The sequence below is a fragment of the Falco peregrinus genome, chromosome Z (genome assembly GCF_023634155.1).
Source record: "Falco peregrinus isolate bFalPer1 chromosome Z, bFalPer1.pri, whole genome shotgun sequence".
NCBI lineage: Eukaryota > Metazoa > Chordata > Aves > Falconiformes > Falconidae > Falco > Falco peregrinus.
This window is the reverse complement of record NC_073739.1, coordinates 52,437,784-52,461,700: the sequence shown is the minus strand read 5'-3', so window position 1 is coordinate 52,461,700 and position 23,917 is coordinate 52,437,784. Positions and strand designations below refer to the sequence as shown.

At 37.2% G+C, this 23,917-nt stretch overlaps 1 long non-coding RNA gene across 1 annotated transcript in view; it reads right to left on the bottom strand.

Moving 5' to 3' along the window:
• The window catches only part of LOC129782795 (uncharacterized), a 329,637-nt gene extending 306,692 nt beyond the window's left edge, over nt 1–22,945 (bottom strand). The window contains exon 1 of the long non-coding RNA XR_008744913.1: nt 22,841–22,945. This is a non-coding gene — a long non-coding RNA (uncharacterized LOC129782795). The remainder of the gene's footprint in view (nt 1–22,840) is intronic.
• Between the last annotated feature and the right edge of the window lie 972 nt (nt 22,946–23,917).

Here is a 23,917-nt window from a genome sequence, read left to right as displayed (position 1 = left end):
CTCACTCTCTCTCCAGGGGTTTAGATGTCATTGCTGTATACCTTAGCAGATGAATCAGTTTTCTTTCTGCTAAATCCTCTTCCTGGGAAGATGAATCTACTCATTGATTTTGACCAAAGACTGGTTTTTAAAAATGGCAGAAGAGACTTCTGACCTTTCCAATGATCAGATTAAGGTGGTTATTTTCACATTATTAAGCAATCAGGGAAGAAATACATTAAGCAGGAGTTTAGTTCACAGGCTGCTTTGCTGGCTTCTAAAAACTGTTGTGTACTGACAGCTAACCTAGATTCCATTTCTTCCTTTTCCTCTGAACCACAAGGGAAGCTAAAATGCATTTTCACATTGCATTTTGCCTAAAGGCTCTCAGTAAAATTTAATATTCTTACTGCATTGATTTTTCCATTATAAGTTGTAACAGTCTAATGATATAAGAATTTTTACTGTCGAGAAAAAGGGATGTGAATGATTTAGCAATAGCAACTGCAAGAGCTAGAGGACTTATTCTTATTTTCTCAAGGACCTTCCATGTGTCTTTTTGATGGGCAGTTGTTGAAAAAGTCCATGCCATATCACCATCCATTGGATGGCCTGAAGATAGCTCTTTAGCCTGTTTCTTAAGAACAATATGTGATCCAGTTTCCTCAAAACCTCTTCCTCCACTGCTAATTTCTAAAAATCTAAATAAAGCTTTCTAAATTTGGAGCTGAAAATGGTGCTTAAAAATTAATGTGCCACATGGAAACAGTGCAATTGGGAGACCCAAAAACCACAACCATTTCTGTCCTGCAGGCTACATTACACTCACTGAAGACTGACATCCTTATTACCCCAAATACTTCAAGTTTGTTTTGTTTTTTCCTCATTCCAGACAAAGAATATACCAAATAAATATGACATGTTCCCTAGAAAAAGAAAATTTTCAGGCTAAGTCTACCCTTTAAAACAACTCTACCGTCATGAAAGCTGCAGAATCATTTTCAGAAAGCTGAAAACAACTGGAGTGGGTGACTACAAAACATAAAGGCAGTGCCAGAGCAAGTACAGCAGAGGTTTGTGAGTCCGTGTTCCACAGCTACAAGAAATTTTCTTACTTACTTCACTTTGTCAAAGATTTGATAGATAGACAGACAGAGATGGAAAAAACATACAAATGTACAATATATTACTAAGTTAAACAGAGTAAAACCTGGTGTCTGTTTTTCTTAGCAAAGAGTAGCTTGATTGGTATCTTCCTCCAGCTTTTCTAGAAATTTGCAGAAAGCTGGAGTAGTGGCCAGTTTCCTGTATTCTGTATTTTTCTCTCACAGTTAGTGTTCATAAAAGTAACAAGATGGGCTTTATTACAGATGCTGGAAGTAAAATAAGGCACATCTCACATCTGGTCAAGTCATCTGAGCTCTTCACTGTGCACGTTTTCCTTTTTGTAATCCTGGAAAATAAACCAAGCTGAAGAACAGACCTTACAGAAAAACAGGTCTGAAGTGCCCCCACTACAATTCCCACAAAGCACTCAAGCAATTTTACAAACTCAGCAGTTGTGGGATTTTTTAGGTTTTGTCATCATCATTGTTGTTTGGCAGTTTGCTTATTTTTCCTGGAATTTTTTTTTTTTTTCCTGATTTGTTTTCATACAGAAAGCATTTTTCATTACACAATCACAGTTTTCTGAAAAAACTATGTTTTTCATAGTAAATGCTTTACCAGCACAGATTATACATTACATCTGGAATTAATATTCTGTCCAGTGTACTAAAACACTTATTAACTGAGGCTTAACCAAAGTTCTGTAGTGCTTGCGACTACTCACTCTTGCCTGTCATAAAAAATAAATAGATATAAATACCGAAGAAGGAGTTTCACATAGCATTTTAAATTCTGTTCTTTGCAACTATAGGATTTTAAACACAAGCAGTTGCCATAAAGTCATACAGTGAACGTAGTATAATTAAATAGAATCTGTTCACTATCCTATGTTAAGAATAGGCCTAATACAATTTTTTTGTACTTAATTGGACTGACAAGTCTTGTTTGGAAAAAAGTGCTAGATGTGACCATGATTTTATTATAGGAAAGATGCATCAAGGTTAGGTTCTTTATGGCTCAAATACTATGGAAATATGTCTGATACAATAATTTAGATGACAGATTTTGCACGCTTCCATGCAATCTGTGGATTTTTTTTTTTAGCCAGCACTATCTCTGCTGTGCAGTAAAACTATACATCAATACACCTACTCCACTGGGGAAGCTGATGCTGACATTCCAGACTCTTTATTATTAAAATTGCCAGAGCTTTAGCCTCTCTCTAAATTTTGGGCATGCCAATATATTAAAGGGGGAAAACACTCACCCCTTCTTGGCTGGTACCACTTCCAAGTGTTCAAACCAACTGTATTTTTTTTTTTATGAAACACAACACTTTAAATTTAGCCCAAATTTTATCATTTTCTACTTCTGCCTCTGCTGGGGTTTAGAGTCATTCTGTTGTTGATGCGGAACAGACTTTGTGCTAACAATAGACATCTTGAAAGGGGGGAGAGCCTCACTTCTCCCTTCCACTTGAATCTAGCTTCTAGGAAAAAAACAAATCAGTGCATTAGCTCCTAGCACAAGGGAAGAATCCCTGTCAGCACAGTCTCACCACAAGCAGCAACACTAAAACCCAGCAGCTGCAATGCAACACTTCTAATGCCTCAATTCTCCCACCAATACTGAGAAAATTACCAGTCCTGCTCAAACCAGATACTATCTCACACAGCCCAGGGCATCCATGTTATCTGTAATCAAAGTCTAGACTGGGACAGTCAGAGTCAGACACTTCCATATTCACTAGTTTCTGGTCTCTCAAAATCTGCCAATAAAAATTAAAAGTAGCCTGTGGGTCTCACAATTCTGCCCTAATGTTGGCAATGAGAAACAACTCTGAGATTTATCTGAGGCTGTTTAAACTCAGTCAGCCATCTCAGTGGAGATTATATGGCCGGCTATGAACCTTAAACCTGGGAAGAAACATCACCTCTTCTTGTCCACACCATGCAGGCAAGGACAGGCACAATGTGTCTGATTACGGACGAAAACTTTGCTAGCAAGTTTGTAATGTTTCTGGGGTGCATAAGGTGGTGACATACTAGTCTTCTTTCCAAAATAAGAAGTGGGCTGGGGGAAGAGAAGCAGGGATTAGCAACTACAGAATTGAATTACAAGGAAAAAACTAAAAAATTCACTTCCTGAAAGATTATACTGAAGTACCAATAACAAAAAAGGATTAACTCTAAGGAGCCAAACACGTAGCACAAATCTGCCTTATGTAGCAAACCATTCCAGTAACTATAATTTTAACCCAAACTCTGTTTATACCATGTATTTAGCTTTTATATAATGATTCCTTTGTTACAGCTGAGTTTGAAGAACACCATAGTAATTTTTTCTTGCAATTACCTAATTTGATACAGGCTCTGGGGATACCTCATAGCAGCCTTCCAGTACCTAAACAGAGCCTACAAGAAAGCTGGAGAGGAACTTTTTACAAGGGCACATAGTGACCCGACAACGGGTAATGTCTCTAAGCTAAAACAGGGTAGATTTAGATGAGACACTAGGAAGCAATTCTTTACAGTGAGGGTGGCAAGGCTGGCAGAGGTTGCTCAGAGAAGCTGTCGATGTCCCATGCCTGGAACTGTTCAAGGCCAGGCTGGATGGGGCTCTGTGCAACTTGGATCTTAGTGGAAAGTGTCCCTGCCCATGGCAGGGGGGTTGGAACTAGGTGATCTTGAAGGTCGCTTTCAACCCAAACCTTTCTATGATTCTAATTTCAACCATTAAGACAAGCCTAGTCTAATTTATAGGTCAAGATGTGAAGGATTACATATAACATGTTATGGTTTATTAATAATATATTATTGCACATGTATTAGAAGTATTAACAGTACACTAATATTTTATATATTAGTTTTATAGGAATTATACAAAAGCATACAAAAATATAAAAAAACTAATAAAAACTATGTACACTTAAAAGGAAGCTAATCTATCAGGTAAAACAATCATCTCAAAGCTACTAGTATATACAGGAATATTACTTTAAAAAGAAAAAAAATAAAATACAGGACTTCCAATTAAAGTCATCCACCTTTCCTGCACACAAAAGCACTCTTCTGTGACTTGTGCAAATACCCAATTCTAGTTATTCAGGTTTACGGAAGTTTTTTGAAGGACTCTGATGAACAAACTTTAACCCATCAATTCAGTTAAAGTGTCAGAAAAAAACACACTGAAAAATGAAAATATGTTTCTGTACAAGTTGGTATTTCTTAAAGCATAACACAAAATCTTTTAAAAATACATCTTTAAGCTGTTAACTGATTTCAGCTATGGTAAAACTCATCTTAAAATGAAAAACTCAAGATTGCATTGGGTGCATCAATTACTCAAAAATCAGAATTAGAGTTCTGCTATTTTTATACAAAGAAGTAGAGTCGTTTCTTAAGGTGTTTTGAAATTTATTTACGACCATAAAAAATTGCTGTTTTCACACATGGAAGTGCTGAACACAGAAATATTTAGTGGGATGTTACTAGGGTTCTCTCTGCTAAAGTTCCACTGGTTTTTAATTTTTAGAAATGACCTAGATTGTTAAATTTGCTGATAATATAAAATTCAGAGGAAAACTGCATCCTTAGCAAGTAATAAGTCAAGTTTAAATGAATTCTCATTTTCTCTAGGTTGACAAGCAGAAACTGAAACTTAATGTTGACGAATGTGAAGCAATAAAAGCTGAATATACAAATAATAAATATGAACTTTTTCTGAGTAATTTGTACCAAAACAAGAAAGCTGCTCCCCCTCTCCCCAAACAACACTAGCAAGATGGTGAATATTCCTTTTTAAATATGTCAAATCAAGAAAAGGAAGCAATTTAAACTCCTTTAAAATCTCAGGTTGCAAATGTGTCATGTTGCAAATTCATCTGGCAAGCTCTTCTTTGAATATTCTGTGAACTTTTTATTATAACTGTAAAAATATTATATTTTTTACATTTAATCATTACAGAAAAAGTAAAACCAGTCTAATTTTATAGGTGAGATTTTGAAATAAATCTGAAGAATAAACAAATGAATTCCCCTAATGTTTTTTATAAGGATAAGGAAGTGGGTTTGTACATCGAATTGATTCATCAAACAGTTAAATTCAGAAATGTTATTGGGGCAGGAGGGAGAAGTAGTACTTTGAATAAGATGCTAAATGATGAGCATAAACTATGAAAGTGGAAAACAAAAACTATCCTTCTAGATTATTTCTTCTCTTTTTGCCAAGAGGGACATGAAAGGAACCTTAACTATAGGCTGGTCTCTTGTTTGTTGCCTTTCTTGTCAAAGAAACTTTACATGGAGATCACATGATAACTTGCTTTGTTTTCAGTATGTTCTTTCTCATTCACGTTTGGTAGGAAGACATAAAAACTGGAACAAATGGTAGTATTAAGAAAAAAATTAGTAATCAATAAATATCTTTCTGTTGCCTGTTAGAAGCCAACAGAAGTTCAGGCACTGGGCTGCACCCCTGACAGATAGATCTGGGCTTGCCTAACAAAACACACGTACCTGGTTCAGACACTTTGCTTACCCTAGCTGTATAACATTGTGGAAACATTTATGTTGGGATTTAATGCAATAGTATTCCACAAGCAGAAGTCACAGGCAACAAGAGATTTCTAATGTACTGGATGTACAATATTCTTAAGTATTTCAGGGAGTTGGAACTACATAATCTTTAAGGTCCTTTCCAACCCAAAACATTCCATGAGTCTATGATTCCATGATCTTCTGCTCTAATACTCTTAAAGACTTGCATAACAAGTCTGTTGTCATACAAATTACAGAATATTCTGCCTGTGACAGAACCCCAGTTCCTCTGTACCACAGAAAAAATGTAACTTAGCAATGCAGATGAGAAAAATATTTACATAATAAAATATATATTTCACTGCTTTTCTTTGTACAACAACAGCAAGAAACTGAAATGATTACATACCTGAAGGAGTTTGTCACTACACGCAGATGAGGGCAGTAGGAACCCACTTACATGCATGTGCTCAGCTGCTCTTCCACACACACGCACAGACACACACACAATGTCAGGAATTTTCTGCATTAAACTAACATCTTTTCTTCACGTATCTCATTCTTCTGGACACTCTTCTTTGGAAAGAACTGCCAACAGGAACTTAATTTCAACTCTCCTTTCCCATTTAATTTGTGGCATTTTAGAATCAAGATAAATTTAAAGAATTAATCATTATGAAATATATCCTGTTAACAGAAAGCCACTGCACACTTAAGACCGCTGGCCCTATTCTTCATTAGTCATTCATTCTATCCTGTTTCCACTCACATTTGCATGGCAATAGCTTTGTATGAAATGCTTATCTCCAATACAACAAGTTGCTAAAAATCTAGTGAACGCAATTTTGTATTCTACACTAGCAAGACAGAAAGATTTTTCATGACAGTGCAAGTATGTTTGCTTAGCTTTCTTCCTCTTTTTTAACTAAACTTATTTTACCCATTCCCACCCTGCTAGCAAACATGTTCCTGATTTTTCTAACTGTCTACATACACACGAATAAAGGAAAAATGAACTCAGACATGCTCTGGGAAAAAAAAAATGTCCATCATATATAACAAGTTTTACATTTATTTCTTCATTTCAGAGAAAACAACACATTCTAACAAATTTAACAAAGCATATAATTTGTTACATATGACCAGATTCTCCCGGATGAAAGGAGTAACATGAGTGTATCATCAGGAACTCTAGAATTGCAAATCTTTTATTCTCAGCACTTTGACCAGGAATCAATACTGTAGTTGAGAGTCATTAAGTCAAAAGTGATCTCAGATGTCATTTTCAACTGAAGATAAGTGCCTTAAGATCATTATCCTTTGGCTCCTGTTTTAGCAGTGTTTTCAACCCCACTCCTGAATACCAGGCATTTGGGAAAAAAATAAAAAAAAAAAAAAAAAAAAAACCCAAACCACTGAAACCAACAGCCCGCCCCAAAACCCACACAACCCAACCATTTTCCAGTTGAATTTGTTACCTCCTTCCCCCTGACCCCCCCCCCCAAAAAAAATCCCAAACCCTACCACTTTCTTCTTTTACAAACAAGTGAATTATATCAGTAATACTTTGTATTGTATTACTTCATCTTTATGTTTTTATTTAGCTGAATAAGTATCTTTAAATATAAGCAAAACATACAGGACACTTGCATATAGAATCCTGCCACCTTCCCCCTTATTTAATAGAGGTGCCTGACAATTTTCCATTGTCCATTATTTTGGAGATCACATAACACAAGATTACTTATTTGAGACTGGAAAATTCTTTCCAATCAGATAATATTTTTAGATTGAGAAATGTTTATTATAAACTGCTGTTTTTCTCAAGCCATTTGATACCTGATTGAAGCTCACTAACAGCATAAACTGAATAAATGGCTTACAAATTTCTGAGCCTGACCCATTTAACTGATAAGTCACTGAATGGAAGACATCATAGTACTACAAGGTCACATCACTGCCTCAGTTATTCATCTAACTAGGTATCAGAAACCCTCCACCAACTCAAAAGTCTTTGAAAGTAACAACATGCTTGGGATACAATAGCTTAATGTCCCCACACTGAAAGATAAACTTTATTTTGATGAACAATTTCAACATCACCAGATTATGAGAAATAAGCTGTTTCCTTAGTTTACCATTTGCACTTCAAAGAGGTAAATATATAAAGATTTTACTTATACATTGTCTGGGAGAAGAAAAACATTGTGTAGATTTCTCTTTCAATGTCTCAGAACAGCTTGGCTTAATTACTTAAATAATATTGGGTTTCATCATTTATAATTCAAATCATATGTCAACCTCAACAGAAAAAAAGTAAAAATTAATCATGTTCTCCAGTTCTCATCATATATTTTTCAAAATTTATCTTTGAAATCCAGCATAGGAGCTTCAACTTAACAATCTTAATTAACACCTTAATTCCTATAAATAAGTTAATTGAATCTGTGTTCCTAAACTATGAGCCAAGGTAACTGCTAATTATAAGTTAATGAGTAAGACTTTCATACTTTGCATATTTCCATTATACAACATTAGTACAGCTTTACAATCACTTTTTCTTATTTAAACAGAACTTATTTTCCCTCTTCTAAATTCTTTCTTGCTCCTACCTACAGACAATACATACACATAGGTTTTCGTTATTACTCCTTATTAATTCTTTTATTATTTTTATGACTCTTCCTTAGTAATGTAAGTTCAGATATTCTCATTCACCACTATTTGTAGTACCAAAACAGTGATATCCAAATGAAATGAGGACAGACTATGCGGAAGCTTCTTTATACAGCCTCCTCCCATTCTGATCCATTTCACAGTATCTTTGCTTTTCTGAGATTTTTCACACCATATATACAACTTCAAACAACCATAAATTAAGGCATATTTTATGGCAGTTTCATAATAATTACAGATTTCCAGATGCATGGATTACACCACTTCAACAGACAAAACTGAGGTCTCTGGTTCATGTTCTGTATAGTGGTGTTTACTGTACTAGTTTGTCTTTTGAATAAAAAAATAAACATTAAATAATTCTTGGGCTAGTTGGACTTTGCTGCTGAATGTAACACTAGCTTCAGTACACAAACTGCTGAGAACATCTATACGTATCCATATTGAATTCTATCATAGCTGGCACATGTATTTGCAGATTAAAATACTATATATTAAAACATTTCTCTACTGTTCAAATAACTTTAAATGAACTAGTAAGTAATGACATCTTAGTTTTCCATCATAACCCAAAAATACATAAATAGATCAAAAATTAGAAAGTTATATTCAAAACATCAAACGAAGACACCACATCGCTGCACTGTACTGCACACGTAGGATATACTCCCTGTCCTACAGCACTTCAGGCCAAATAAAGAACTTCACATCATTTTGTACGTTTCTGTAAAAGTATGTATCTATGATAATCTTTTGCAGATGTTTGCTTAACTAACTATATAACAAGAAAAGCCTTCCTTTTGAAAAACGTAGTCAAGTAACTAAATCTCTATTAGTGAGCCAGGCAACAAGGTTTGGAGCGATCTGAGATGCTGCCAGAAAACAAAACGGTCTGCAGTTCACAACATACCTACGACCACACTGTCATCTTCAAGGAGTATAAAAAAAGTCTGCTTTAATTTTTAAAATGTTTTGAATGGGTATTTCTGCAGTAGATTTTGCTGTTTCTGTTTACAGAATTGATGATACATGCACCATATAGTCTTACAAAGAAGAGGAAACAACTCGCTCAAACTTCATAAACTTTGACTGACTACTTATGTTTTCTAGCTGGTGATGAACTTGTATAAAAGAAGCACATGAAAAAGTATTCTTGCTAGCAAGGCATTAACTACGCCAGCTGGTCCCAGGTGTCCCATGATTAACATGGAGGCTGTTACCCTGTAAGATTCATATTTGCATGTACAATAGTAGCTTATGAGTTGAGTATTGCTGGCTTTTATGTTATATATCTTCTGTGCTTGCCACTGCAACTATTTGATTAATGTAACACAATGAAATTAATTAGTTCATATGGCTATATTTTATAATGATGTGTGTGTTTCTAATGCACATGTTTTAAATACCGAATCTTTCCAATGATTACATAGTGGGGGGCATACAGGAGGGGAGAAGTGTGCTATATGTCAGTCTTTCCTGGGAAGCATTTATAAGAATCATGTTACAGCCTTCTTCAAACAAAAAAATAACCATTGATCACCATGAGAATGTAAACATTAAATGAGCAATTAGTACTTAAAATAATGTAAACTTACTGGCAAGGCTTGAACAGTTTCTGTTTGGAATATGCATTGCTGGAATTATGGAGTTTTTCCTCTGTATTTTCACTAACACTCTAATGATGAGAATGTTATTTTTTAACACCATCATGAAAGTGAGTAGCAAGGACAATTATATCTCACTTTACAAGTTACTCTGAAATTGATGCATAGTTGAATTAACGCTCCAATTTAATATTATGAGGGAAAATATTCTGTTTCTCTATTAATTTACTCATGATGCATATTACAATAACTTCCTTTTTCAATGCAGTTTTGGGAATAAGGTTTGCCTGTAGCTACTAGGATATACCAACCACATTAAAATGCACTGCAAAATTTGTAAGGGAGGGACAAAAAGCATGCTGGAACTACCTTGTAAAATAGAGGAGACAAAGACTTGATTCCTGATCCCCAGGGGGAGGGGGTGGGGGAGGCGGGGTGGTGGTGGTGGAAAGTGCATCCATTGTATCCTTTCATTCAGTTTCCTGCCCACCACCTTCCCTGTGAAATTCTTACAGAAAGCACAAACTGATCCTTCTCAGAGCCATTGTAACATCCTAGCAGTGCCACACTCTTCTTGAGTGGGCATCTTTTCTTCATGAAAGTGCCCAGTCTGATACTCCCTGCCACACGTTTGTTTATTTACACCTCCAAATATACGGTAGTTCCTCTGTAGGCAAGTAAAGGGCTATAGGGATTAAGAGAGATGGTCAGGGAAATATAATCCTATTAACATCTCAGCTACTATTCCACTAATATCTGAACTCATCTGTCACGCTTGATTATTTGTTTTCCTTAACAAAAATATACACCTATAAAACTGTTTAAATACCTTGTTTTCAGATTTTGCCAGTTCTCGTTACTACAGGGCTTATCTGGATAAAAATCAAACTACGCTTATGTGTCATCTTTTTCTACTTAAGTATTACAATGGGAATGTGTTTTACAAATGGAAACAATATGAAAGGTGTTTCTGTATAAGGATGTTGAGAAAAAACAAGTAATGCTCCCTTTAAATATGGACTATGGAAAAAATTACACACACACACACTCACACACACACATGCTCAATTATTTGACTGGTTTGCTCTTGTCAAAAGTTCAAGACAGAAAACTATCTGAGCTATTTCCCACCTCATTACCCACTTTGACTGAAGGCAAGATAAACAAGCTGAACAAGATAGCCTTCACAAATTCTCACCAAGGTATCCTTCCTTTTGCCTGACTAGTTAGACAGCTTCAGTCAAATCATGGTATTTCAAAATTTCCACAGGAAAGAAGCATTTTTCATCTAGATTCTTAGCACAGACTCTCAGGGCATTTCACTCCACTGGAGCTGTCACAGTGGAACAGGGCACAGGCTTGCCCCAACATATGAGCAGAGCTGCGGATCCCAGGAGGAAACCAACGCAGGTTTTTAAATCAGCTTGAGTTTCTCTGACTACTTGTTCCTGAACACTAAAAAAGCTCCTTTAGTCTCCATCTTGTAAGAACAGGCAGCAGAAAGGGATGGACCTGCGTAATAAACCGAATTCCTCCCTGAGCGCAGAGGCAAGGTATGCTCAGCCCTCATCACAAGCCAGGGAGTACACAAGCAGTACAATGGTGCTTGTTTCTCTCCTCAATTCATCCTCCACTGCCCTTAACAAAGATTTAAAAAAATACTGTCCGAGAGCATGTGGTATTAACTAACTTGGACATTTAGCTTTTTTTAAAAAAAAAAAAAAAAATCAACAGCATAACACCATACTGTTAGACTGCTTTATTAAAAACTAACTTCCCAACATGGTATAACAGATTTCACAACTATACCATTATCTACTTTAAGAAAGTGTATAGATGGTGTTCAAGACATGTACTACCAAGAATTATTGCTATTTCTCCCTGACAAAGACATTCAAAAGGTATTAACAGAATGTGTTGGACAAGGAGAAGATGAAGGTGACAGTGTACTTTCCAGTAACTTAAAACATCTATTTAGCAATTGAGAATTAATAGAGATACAGTGAGACAATACAATCACTAGATGTTCCCACATGTATACCAACACACCCTCTCTCCACCACTCCCTAAAAAAAAAAAACCACCACCAAACCCCACCACATTGCACCAGAAAGTAAGAAACGGAACTCCAGCTGCAACTAGTAACATAAAGCTTCTTGCTCAAAGAAACTTTGGTGAAATGACCTCAGATCATTGTTAACATTTTTTTTAGCCATTATCACAAAACATCCCTTTGGAAATTACCATATCTGCTTATGGAGGAACTGATTTTAAAAATTATATTTTTAGTTAATAGTGAGATTTAGCTGCTACAAATAAGGAAGAAAGTTTCTACCAAAGAAGTCACTGTGAATGTTCTTCTGCAGGGTAGCCTTGCCATTCAAGTTGCCTCCTAACACAGCTAAAAAGACAATTTAATCGCAAAGCAGACAAAAAAGACACATTACAAGGAGCATTACACTGTCCACTCTGTTCCTATACTTTCTCCTTGAGTCCTGTGCAAGAAAAAAGTCAACTTCCTCTGAACTTTACAACATGGTTTCAGTCTCACTCAAAAAGACTTCACCATAATTATTATTATCAGAATTATCAGTCACCTTATTATCCCCCAGTTTCCATCTGGATCAAAACTTTTATATGATTCAGACATAAACGACAACAAATTATACTGTACTACTTTTAGAGACATAGAGTGAGGTTAAGTTACTAAAATCTCAACTTGGCATAATGTCTTTTATTTTTGTTTTGTTTCTCCAACTCCATAAAATGTAGACTGCCAGTGAAACAACATAAACAGATGTCAGATGTTATGCTTTGCGTGAACTGGAATACCATCCTGCAGCAATGGAATATTGATTAGGGCCATATATATCTTAACAAAACCCGGTGAAACAATACAGACTAAGGTTTTCCTGGATCTTTTTGTATGCTTATGAAACTGCTCTATTCTGTGTGATTATTCGGATAACTTTTGAAGGTAATTTTGTTTTGTGTTTATGGAAAATGTTTCTGGCTCACAAACAAGATCTATTCTCTAACCTTTCTAAAAGCTCGATAGTTTACAGAGACCTCCATCTGTAAAAGCAGTCTCTTGTGCATACTATTCCCAATACCCTTTATCAAGCAGAATACTCTGAATGTCTTTTGCAACAACCATTTCATGCACATAACGTCCAAATAACTTCAGTCAATGTATATTCATGTACCTCAAACTTTCTGTCCAAAACAAATTACGTGAAAAGTTAAATCCAAATTGAATTACTACCTTAAGATTTCCTGTATCAGCTCTGCTTATACTCCAAAATCAACAGCCCTGACCTCAGAAGAAAATACTACTGCCAGTAATCTTTACTGGTTGAATAATGGGCATTATGTCAATAACAGAAAAACAGAAAACACACTTCACCTCAGCATAATTACATTACAGAAATGCCTAGGTCCATCTTTCCCTTCCAAGAAATGGAAAAAGGTGACCAACCAAAGCAGCAAGAACAAGGCAGTGTGTCATTACACAGTTCATCACTTTCGCAATGCCCCTGTGCCTTTCCTCAGAGGCACCAGCATGGTGTCAGAGCAGGAAAGCACACCAGTTGATGCTGTGGATGGCGTATAGTTAGCAGCATAAGCTTTTGGACTCCATCAATCTGTGTATCACTTATGAAAAGGGGAAAAAATGAGAACAAAACAAACAAACAAAAACCAGATAAACTTAAGTTTCAGAATATGAAGACAAGGATGATGGCACTTCCAACACACACAGTATACAGGCATGATAGGATTACTAGAATATCTCTAAAATATAATTAATCTAATTATGCTGATAGTTAAGTACAAGTGATTAAGGGAGCTCTCCCTGTTAGTTTCAGATATAATTAGTATAACATGAAAAAATTCCTTGCCTTTGGAAAGACAAGGAGGAAAGGCAAAGTTCTAAATACAATATGAGAATACATACATGCACAATTCCTAATCCTAAACACAGATAGATTAGAATTGTATATGTTCTTGGTTTTCTGAAGTACCTGTATGGGACTGGCAGACATGGTACAAGAGAACAGTAGCCTGGGGCTCAGCAGAGACCTCAGGGCATCTTAAAAGGCACAAGCCACTCATGGTTAGGCAACTAAATGTCATCCCCAGTGATTAAAGAAAGTATTGTCTGATTTGACACTGCACCAGAGACCTGAATAACAGGACTCCCTTCATTGCTGAGGATTTCTTCCATTCCCACTACTTACCCATTTTCTGTTCTCACTTTCCCTACCTTTCCTTCCTCTTCATGTATGCTCTAGCAATCCCCTTTTTTGAATATACAACGGAACATACATTCCAATTATTACTATTTTTTATCAAAATCTTATTTCAGTAACCAATAAATGTTTAAGTAGATGTTACAATTTATGCCTTCTTAATTTGTTCAGCACTGATGATCAATAAGATCAACAGAACACTGAAAATCAGGAATATTCATGGGCTTCTTTCTCCCTCTCCATTAAGTTCTCAAGCAACCAACACCTGTCAGGGGTAGGGGGATGATGTCATCTCTATAACTGCACTTGAGTATTGCCCAAATACATCGATCCACCTAGCTCATCCCAATGTTCATAAATGGCTACTTTATTAATTCTATAAATCCAGTACCACACTGTCAGTTACTTCTTCATCTCTCACCCTACATTAATAAACATCTGATATTTACCTAAGCTGGAGCGCTCTTGCTCATTTTTCTCAGTTGTAGGAAAAACAAAGTTAAGGATATCACCCTAATTAAAAGTGAATTCTTACCCAAGGAGAAAGGGTGACTATCCTCAGGATCACTAAGAAGGAACAGAAATCCAAGTTATGAGCTAATTTCAAAACAATCAGACATTTTAACCATGTTCCAGCTTTCTGAAGAGGAAGGGTATGAAAAAGGGGAAGACAGGGAACGATGGGAAAGGCTGGCTTCCATGATGAGAAAACAAAGATGATTCTGAGCACAAATACATTTAGGCATTTTCTAACATATGTTCCTATGTAGAAAATGATGACGGGAACATGCAGGGACTTCATTTCCACACCTATAGAAACCTCGGAAAACCTAGAGTTGATAAGGTAACACAGGTGCTGCAATACGACTTACTACTCTTGTGCCAAATACAAAAGTCACTTTTATCTAATGATCCTATAATAGAAAACAAATAACCTATAGGGGGGTCTCAAAGGAAAGAGATACAGAAGAAATCATGCATTCTGATTAGCTTGGGAGAGTACCACAACCTATATGGAAGGCACTAAGGAAATTATTAAATTCTACAATATTTTGTATTACAAATTGCTGCCTGACCACTTTATTCCACCCAATGGCCTCTGGTAGCTAACATGACTTTTGCACAACTTTACATCCTTTCTCGTACCTCCATGAGAATGGAAAATCAAAACCAAACTGCACAGGAAGCCCACTGCAATTTGTTCTAAAAATACAGAATAAAATAATTGACCCTGCTTTCAAACTTCTTCTCAGTTCTTCCAAATAACACCTATTGTATGCTGCTGACCCAATTCTCTGAATAAATTAATTTTGCAGGAGACCCTTTCATGGATAGAGGAAGCACAGTTAACAGTATTTGGTTACCCATTTTTGGTGACCTACATACCTTCTGGCTGTTCTTGAAGCTTTACAGTCCATTGTACACTTCCTAGCTAAGGCATTTGACAAAAGAATCTCCAACCTCACTAACTGATCTAAGCTTCACTGAATCATCAGAGGAGACTGGGTTCACAGGGAAAAAGAGAAGTCAAATCAACCATATGGCCCATTTCAAAGCCTATGCTCTGCAAAAACAGGCAAATGCATAATGCATTTGTGCAGCTTTTCAAGTCTAGCTGCTCAGCATTTTCTTTAATATATATATATATATTACAACGTAAGTTGTGTGAAAAAGCCATTCATATATATTTTATTCACATGCAGAAAGGACAACTCTGGAGAATAACTGCGCTTAAAACTGAAGAAGTGTCTAAATAATCCAAAGGAGAACAAAGGTTATCACTATGTTAATGCATCAAGAATTTTTCTATTCTTTTGGGTTTGGTTTTTTTAAAGTACTCCAGTTGGTATGTTAATGATGCCAGCCCAAATCTACTAATGTCAAATTTGAAATTAATGTCACACTTTACTGGGCAGACTTCTATTTGTGAAGGAATATCAATGATTAACACAACTCTTCATTAGGAATACTTGTATGAACAGTAGGCATACAAATCATATTACAGGTTATATGCGTTATTTGAAATTCACTTTTATTATTTATCCATACCTACAGACTTGCAGATGATTACAGTAGCATCAAAAAAGTTAACTACATTTCTTCTTAAACAGAAATTTGTATAAATTCCTCAAGGACTTCTACTAGCAAATGTAGGATATTTCAGTAATAGTAGTTTAACGTTGATCAAACCTCTCCCAGCATGTTCATCCCAGTACAGGAATTCTACAGTTCTCAGAACAGGTTTCAAGTCTGACTTCTTATGGTATGAACTCTAATACCCTAGCTATACTGACAGTTAAGGAGTAGGCTTGCACTGCTAATGCACGAGTACATTTCTGCTATGGTCAAAACCCACAGTAATTAACAGCCAAAAAACCACACACTTCCTTAAGGAAAACCTACATGAAGAAATGTATCAACTGTAATTTCATGATATTATTATGATTTCTGATGAAGACAGCACTCCTTATGGTTTTCCGGCTCTCTAAAGGAGTCTGAGGATGCCATCTGGCAACCTCATGGTTGCAATAAGAAAAAGAAAGCAACTCATGCAGTCGTGGATGGCTTATATGGATTCTCCTCTTTAAACACCTTCCACTGAGAACTGATGTTGCTATTGAGCTTTACCTAACACTACATCACAGATTACATTCCTGTCAATGTAAAAGAAAATCTCTCAAAATTATGTCAACACAGTACCCTGTAGGATTTTTTGTCACTTTTATATCGATGTGATGTTTATCCTTACATCCTTCTATCCAAATGGACAGCAATTACAGATGTCATTTTGGTTTATGTTTTGTCATTGCCAGCAATTCTGTAGCCACCCAAGTAAGAGTTACATCACCGCTGTCCCTTCAACCTATGTGCAAGTATTGAAAGTATGTTTTACTTCATCAGAAGTTGAAGACTTTAAGGTTAAAATTAATTCTTTCAGTGTAGACTCAAAAACTGTACTGTAAACATTCTTATTTAACTCCTGTTTGGAAAAAAAAACCATTAAAAATCTTTAGACCGTAAATTAATATGATATGTGGAGGACTACTTTTTGTTGAAGACAAAAGAAAACCACTTTTGTCTAAAATTAGAGTGAGGAAGGTGAGGAGAATACAGAGCCGAGCATACACTACTTTAGATGCTGTCCTACGTAGCACAGGCCCTTCTGAGACTGTATGCCTTGCACCACACAGAAGGATACATTTTAAGAGTGTAGGGGGAAGAGAGAGAGAATGCGTCAAAGCTAGAGCAAAGTTACTTTGCCTGACACACTCCCACATTGACTGTTAAACTGCTGCATGAGCGTCTAAAAATCACTTTACAGACTAGAGTAGATGCAATTGTTCTTACGCAGTTACTTCTGCTGCAGTAACCTCAGGAATTACAGCTCCCCAAAGACTGGCTGGTGTACACTTCCCACCTGCTGCCACCAGAGGACCTTTATTCAGGTTGCTCACCTTAGATCAACCATCATAAAGCAACTGTTCTGTCACCTGTAAGAAGCCCACCGGCCAGGTTTCTTGAACACTCTGGAAATATGAGTTTACCTTTACTCACACAGTTCCGGTAATAGCAGAACAACTCACTAGTCCCACAACCCGCTAAACCGTAAGTCCTCATATTTACAGACTAGGCAATCACCCTTGCTGGAACAGCTTCCTCTCCAGCCCACCTCTTCCACTGTGAACACAAAGCATAAGCTTTTAACATTTCACTGCTGGACAGTGTTACACATGCTTTGCAAATGAACTAGGCAAGCTAAAACCAAATAAAGAGCAGCAGCGCAAGAAACAGTAATGTCTTCATTACCACTGTATATAGCTCTTATTTTTTAAATTCAGGGTATAGAGCAGAATGCATTGTATGCATGAAAATGTTCACCTTACCTTTTGAATAGTCATCCTGAAACGTACTGAAGAATGCAGCTTAAACGCCCTTCCATCTTTTCACAGGGAGATGAGACTTAAGCAAAGGACTGACTGCCGTACAGAGCATTCTTCTACACCCAGTGTTTAGAGAAAGCAGGTCCATAATACCTATCTATCTTTCAACTGGGAAGTACATGAGCTCTCATGCTGCTTACAGCTGGTACAAATTCCACACAGTATTCTTAAGAAATCACTGGACTTTTTGGTGCCTTCTTCATATCAGAAACATACACATCAAGAAATCTCCAACTACATCTCTAAAACCTTAATTTTACATTTCAGCACAATGTAAGTGCATAATCTGGAAAGTGTAATAGTATTCAAACAACTTTAAAGACATTTAAAACATGTCTGTATTCAGCATAAATTTAAACTATATTAGTATTGTGATAAATTTTACAGTGCTGCTGACAGAAATTTTATAAAATTGATTTTACAAACCAGGTTCTGCAGTGTCAACTCAGTTAAAAATCTTATTCAACTAGACCTTAAGCTTATGCATTGATTAAAAAATGCACTTTTAGAAGTAGTTACAAAGTAGACAGTAAAGAAATAGAGAGTGTAAAAAATGAGTTTACCTGCACAATAGCTTTCACTTAATAAAGCATACTTAATAGAATAAATATAGGAGAAATAGGACTGTTTCTGCAGTTATTTAGAACAAATGAAAACAGATGCATAATTCAATCCTTGTATTGACCACAAATGTAGTAGTATCTCTGTCATTTTCCATTTATTGCTAGCTTTTGTTATTTTTTTATACTGAATCTTATTAAAGAAACCACTAGAACAGATGAACTGAAAATCAGGCAGCAACTAACAGCATTAAGAATGCTAAAAAAACCTTTCCCATTATGCATTCCTTTTGCCTAATCTCGTGCGCACATTTTCTTCTCTTAGTCTTTATTATTAACTACATTTAATTCTTGTTTGAGAATTAATTCATCCATGCCTACTGCTTATTTCCTATTGGAATTTTAAATCCATCTGTTCACTACTAAACATTTTTCATCGCAATCAAATGTGTTAAAAAATTATAGACCAAATGCACTACTTGTCAATACTTTGTAACCCAACTGCCATCGTTTTGTTATCACTGTGACATAAAACCCCTTGTTAACTTCATCAGAGTTTCTGTTAGGATTATAGATGCAAAACTGTAAGGTGGAAAGTCTAGAAGAGGGGATAACATAAAAGTGCTTTAAGAAAGTTCTAGTACTAATGACCTTATAACATGCATGGCAAAAAAAATCCAAAGACACATAAACAGGCATTCTCCAGACCAAATACTTTCAAATCCAAGATTATTTCCATGGCCTTTATTTCTTTCTCTTTCTTCTTTTTTTCTTTTTTTTTTTAATGTCTTCATTTTTAAAGAATGCCCTGAATGTTTCCTTCTCCCCAGCTGGTTTCCTTAGAATCCCTGTGACTACTAATGAAGGAAAAGAACTACTTTCCTTGAGTACAGATATCAAAATCCATCCCTAAATTACAGATAATTTGCATAAATGCCACTGTTAAATTTATATTTGCTGCCAAGAACATTTGCTGCTTACAAGGTCTTCAAAGTGATATTAAATCAATTAAGCTTACTCTAAATATGTGGGATTCAGGTACCAATCTGTTTTCACACTGAACAAGTTTTAGATGATAAAAAATGTCAGTAACCTTTCCCAAAGTGCTGAACATGCCTGTTTTCCAGTGTAGCCAATGATACCTTGGTGTCTCCAACTTGTTACAGTACTCGGAACCTGTAGAATTAGCATCCATATGCATAAAAGTTATTAATGCTATGTAAGTTGTTAAAATATGAAACACAAAACAAGCTGGTTAAAAAATCTGTGTGTAATGTGATATTTATCATATCCACCATGTGAAAATGCTTTGTGCTATAAAGCATCATGTTCGTTTGTGTACTGTCAGTTCCTTCAGTAAAGCCACATAGAATGAACAGTCTGTCATAATTTTTCCATCAGTTTACCACCACAAAGTTTGGTAGTACCTTGGTATACTAAGCAATAAATATTAACATAGACAATGTTGTTTGACTTTATCTACTACAAATCAATGAAGGTATGTAGGATTTTATTAGTAAGAATTCTTACAAGCACACATTAGAGGAATTAATCATTCATTTCCTGTAGACTGCTTATGTATTTCATCAGGCCATTATCTGATCTGAATAACAAGAACAATTGCATAATAAAACATTACTGCTGGCATATGCAACTTTATTCTGTCAACTTTATATCTTCACAAGGGGTCTTCCTTAAGTCCTCTGTTGTTTCTTCTGAATTAGATTGACCTGATTTGACATTTTCCTACATCAGCAATTATGCTCAAGATTGAACATACATATATGATCAAATATGATATGTATCAAACTTAATTGCCAGGATTTGACTCAGGTCATTTCCCACAGTGGCAAGCAGTAATTACAGCAAAAAAAGAGTATTTCTCAAGCCATTTTTCATACAGATACTGAAGTATTGCCTACTAGATTTAACTAGATAACCTAGATTTAAAGAAAAACCAAAGACAAATAATGAAGAGCATGCTCCAAACTACTAAAGCCATTAAGTATGCTGTGATTCAACCTAAACAATGTATTGTTGTGTTTTATTTGACAATGTGTTGACTAATATGAATTTGACAAATAGATTGGCTGATTAGTCAAATATATTTTAATCTATTTTTTTAATTGTAAAAATAAGACACTTCGTTACTCATTCACCATTGCATGTTTGAGACCACCTAGCAGAACAGGAAGCATAACCTAATAAAGTTCTCTATATGCAGTCTCAAACAGTTCATTGAAATTATCTGGATATATTATTTTAATGCTCTACCCACAGGGAGTACAACACAAATGAACCATGTCAAATGTTACCTACTCAAAAAAAAAAAAAAAAAAAAAAGGAAAAACTCTTTCTTTTAAACTGACAGATAAATCCATAGTACTAAAATAATAACAGTACGATTCTTTACTAAGCCAGCAGATGTGTTACAAGTTCACAAGTTCATTGGGTATTTTTTCTGTTATAAATGTTACTGTCAATTACCCAAAGAGTACTGTGATGCAGTATGAAAGTCACCCTGATTCACTCCCTCAGAACTTGTAGCCTATGCTTTGTAATTATTCCTAGATTTAAGATATGAATATCTGAAAGCAACTCTGAATGTCATCATTCTGCTAATGCAAATTTAGCTCTTCCTGCTCGTGCCACATTCATTTCCTAAATATTTTTTTCCAATTACCTTTACTGTTGTGACACAAACTAATTTCTTTACTCCACAAAGAAAAGCATGTAATTTGACCCTAATAAACTTTTTACTCCTGGCAACAATTATTAGTTGTGATTGATTTTGAATTAGACTTGAAAATGCAACATTAATTTTATATTGAGATGCTTAATAAAATGCACTTGTAAATGTGTGTTTAACAGCTTCTAATGACACCAGTTAATTCTGATTAGGTGAACAGTACAAACACAATACATAAAAGATTTGAGTTGTACAGTTTATTTACAGTACCCATCTATTATGAATTTGTACTGTAAAATAACCCAAATTTGTCAAGAATTTATAAAAGGTATGTTTATTTTATTCAAATTCAAATCCATATTATCCCTACAATAACACGTGAAGAATTTAAATCCATGTCCATTTGGCAGGAATGGAGAAAAAATGCTGAAATGCTATTGATTCCTTCCAGTACATTCAAAACACCTGACTCAACTACATTTCTACTGACATAACACAAAGGTTTTATTTAGACACCAGCAAATAAAAGCAAATATTTTTACTGACATACTTTTAATTCTTATTTCTTCCCTCTACCTAGGAAACAGTTAACCCTCAACTACTAGTACTAGCGATTTCCTCTACCAAAGATGCAGCAAATGTCGATAATGGGTCCACTGTCCCAAGAGGAATAATGCATAAAAAAGTCCTCCTCCCCAGATGTAGTTGTATTTATTCCTAAACAACACCCAACAGCAGACTTTTCATGGCATACCTTTATTTGATCTTTGTACCTTCTGTCAACTCTACAGCTCAACCAGCACACCTCCGTCCTGAAGCCCTCTTAAACGAGTTTATCTTTTTCTTTCCCCTAGATCTTTCTCACCAATTTAAAAAAGTGCCATCAGTACTTTCAAGTATGTCCCAAAAGAGCACTTACGAAGCAAAGCTGTTGTCTGGAACTGTCATCCTCATTAGAAGAAAAAATGCACATGCATTTTATACATGTAAAACTTTGTGAAAAAACTAACAACTTCTGAGGTGTGGTCTAAAATCCTTCACAACTGAATGCAGAAAAGAACATTCTCAGTATCTGTAGTCCATGCACATTTTACATTAAAATGAATGCCCTGTCACCTGACATTACTTAGCAGGTCACACACCGTGCTGTAGACCCCTCCTGAGGGAGCACCCCTTTGTTTAGATTTTGCCTGTAATATACCACATACCTACACTCAGACTATGCTAGACATTACACAATACTCGGCACACTCAGTTTCTTGACAGAAGTATTCACCTACAATTCTTTCTCATAAAAGATAAGCAAAACACTTCATGCACTTTTCTCACTGGAAACAGTTTAAGTTACCAGGGCCCAGTTCCTCCCTGACCAGAACGGTGTGACTTACAAGCAGAAATACATACACACATGTATAAAAAGATGCATGTCTGTGTGTGTGTGTCAGGAGAAGCAGGAGCACGAAGGGACGGAAAGCAAGCACAGAGCGTCCACTTACTGATGCTGTCCGCTCGGACGTCTTCGGAAACCTGAAGAAGTCTCCGCTTTCCCCTCCTGCCAGTCAGGCGCCGCGCTGTGCCGCTAGTCCACAAAGGCCCAGAAGGAACTGCAAAGAGAGAAGCACATGCCACATCAGGCAGTTCTGTCTCGGTGGGATCCAGCGCCGCTGCCGCTAGCTCCTTGGGGGTATCCCTGGTTTCAGAGCAGACTCCTGCAGAAGAGTCGTCCTTCCAAAGACAGATAGCTCGATATAATTTTTTTTAACCTATGATAAAAGGGGAAAAAAAAAAAAAAGAAAAAGGAAAAAAAAAGCAGCCCTCCCGAGGGTCCTGCACCCTAAAATCCGCGGGGGGTGAGGTGGGGTGGGGTGGCGGGGAGGGGAGAGGAAAAGGTACCTGCAACTCTCTCCGATGAGGCCGGCAAAGAGAGAGGGAAGGAGGGAAAGAGAGAGGAGAGGGAGGAGAGAGGGAGCGAGCGAGGGGTGGGGTGGGTCGGGGTGTGTGAGTCTGCCTCTCTGTGTGTGTGTGTGTGTGTGTGTGTTTGTGCGTGCGCGCGCGCGCCGGGCGGGGGGGCGCCTCTCGCCGGGGGCGCGGCGGCCGCCCCGTGTCCATGCCGGGCAGCGCCGGCTGCAGGCGGGCGGCCCGGGGGGCCGGGGGCGCGCTCCCCGCCGGGCCCCGCGCAGCCCCCCGCCGCCTCTCAGCCCGCTCACCTGCATTTCCTTAACGAGCCACTTGATGGCTGGCAGCAGCGGCGGCCCCCCAGCCCCGCCGCAACTTTAGCGGCCGCGGAGCCACGCCGCCCTCGCGGAGCCGGGGAGGGGGAGGTGGCGGCCACAGGGTGCCGCTCCGGGCGGGGACCGTGCCGGCAGCTGCCCGCGGAACTTTCCGCTCGGCGGCGGCTGGCGGGGCTGGGGAGTGGGGTGGGGGGGGGCGGGGAGGGAGCGGCGGGGGGCTGCGCCAAGCCCCGCGTGTGCGCGCCGCAGCCGCGCAGCGAGCCCGGTAAGCGGGGCGCGCTCCGCCGCCCGCCTACCCCCGGCGCTGCCTCCTCCCACCGCGCTCCCCGGCGTGTGCGAAAG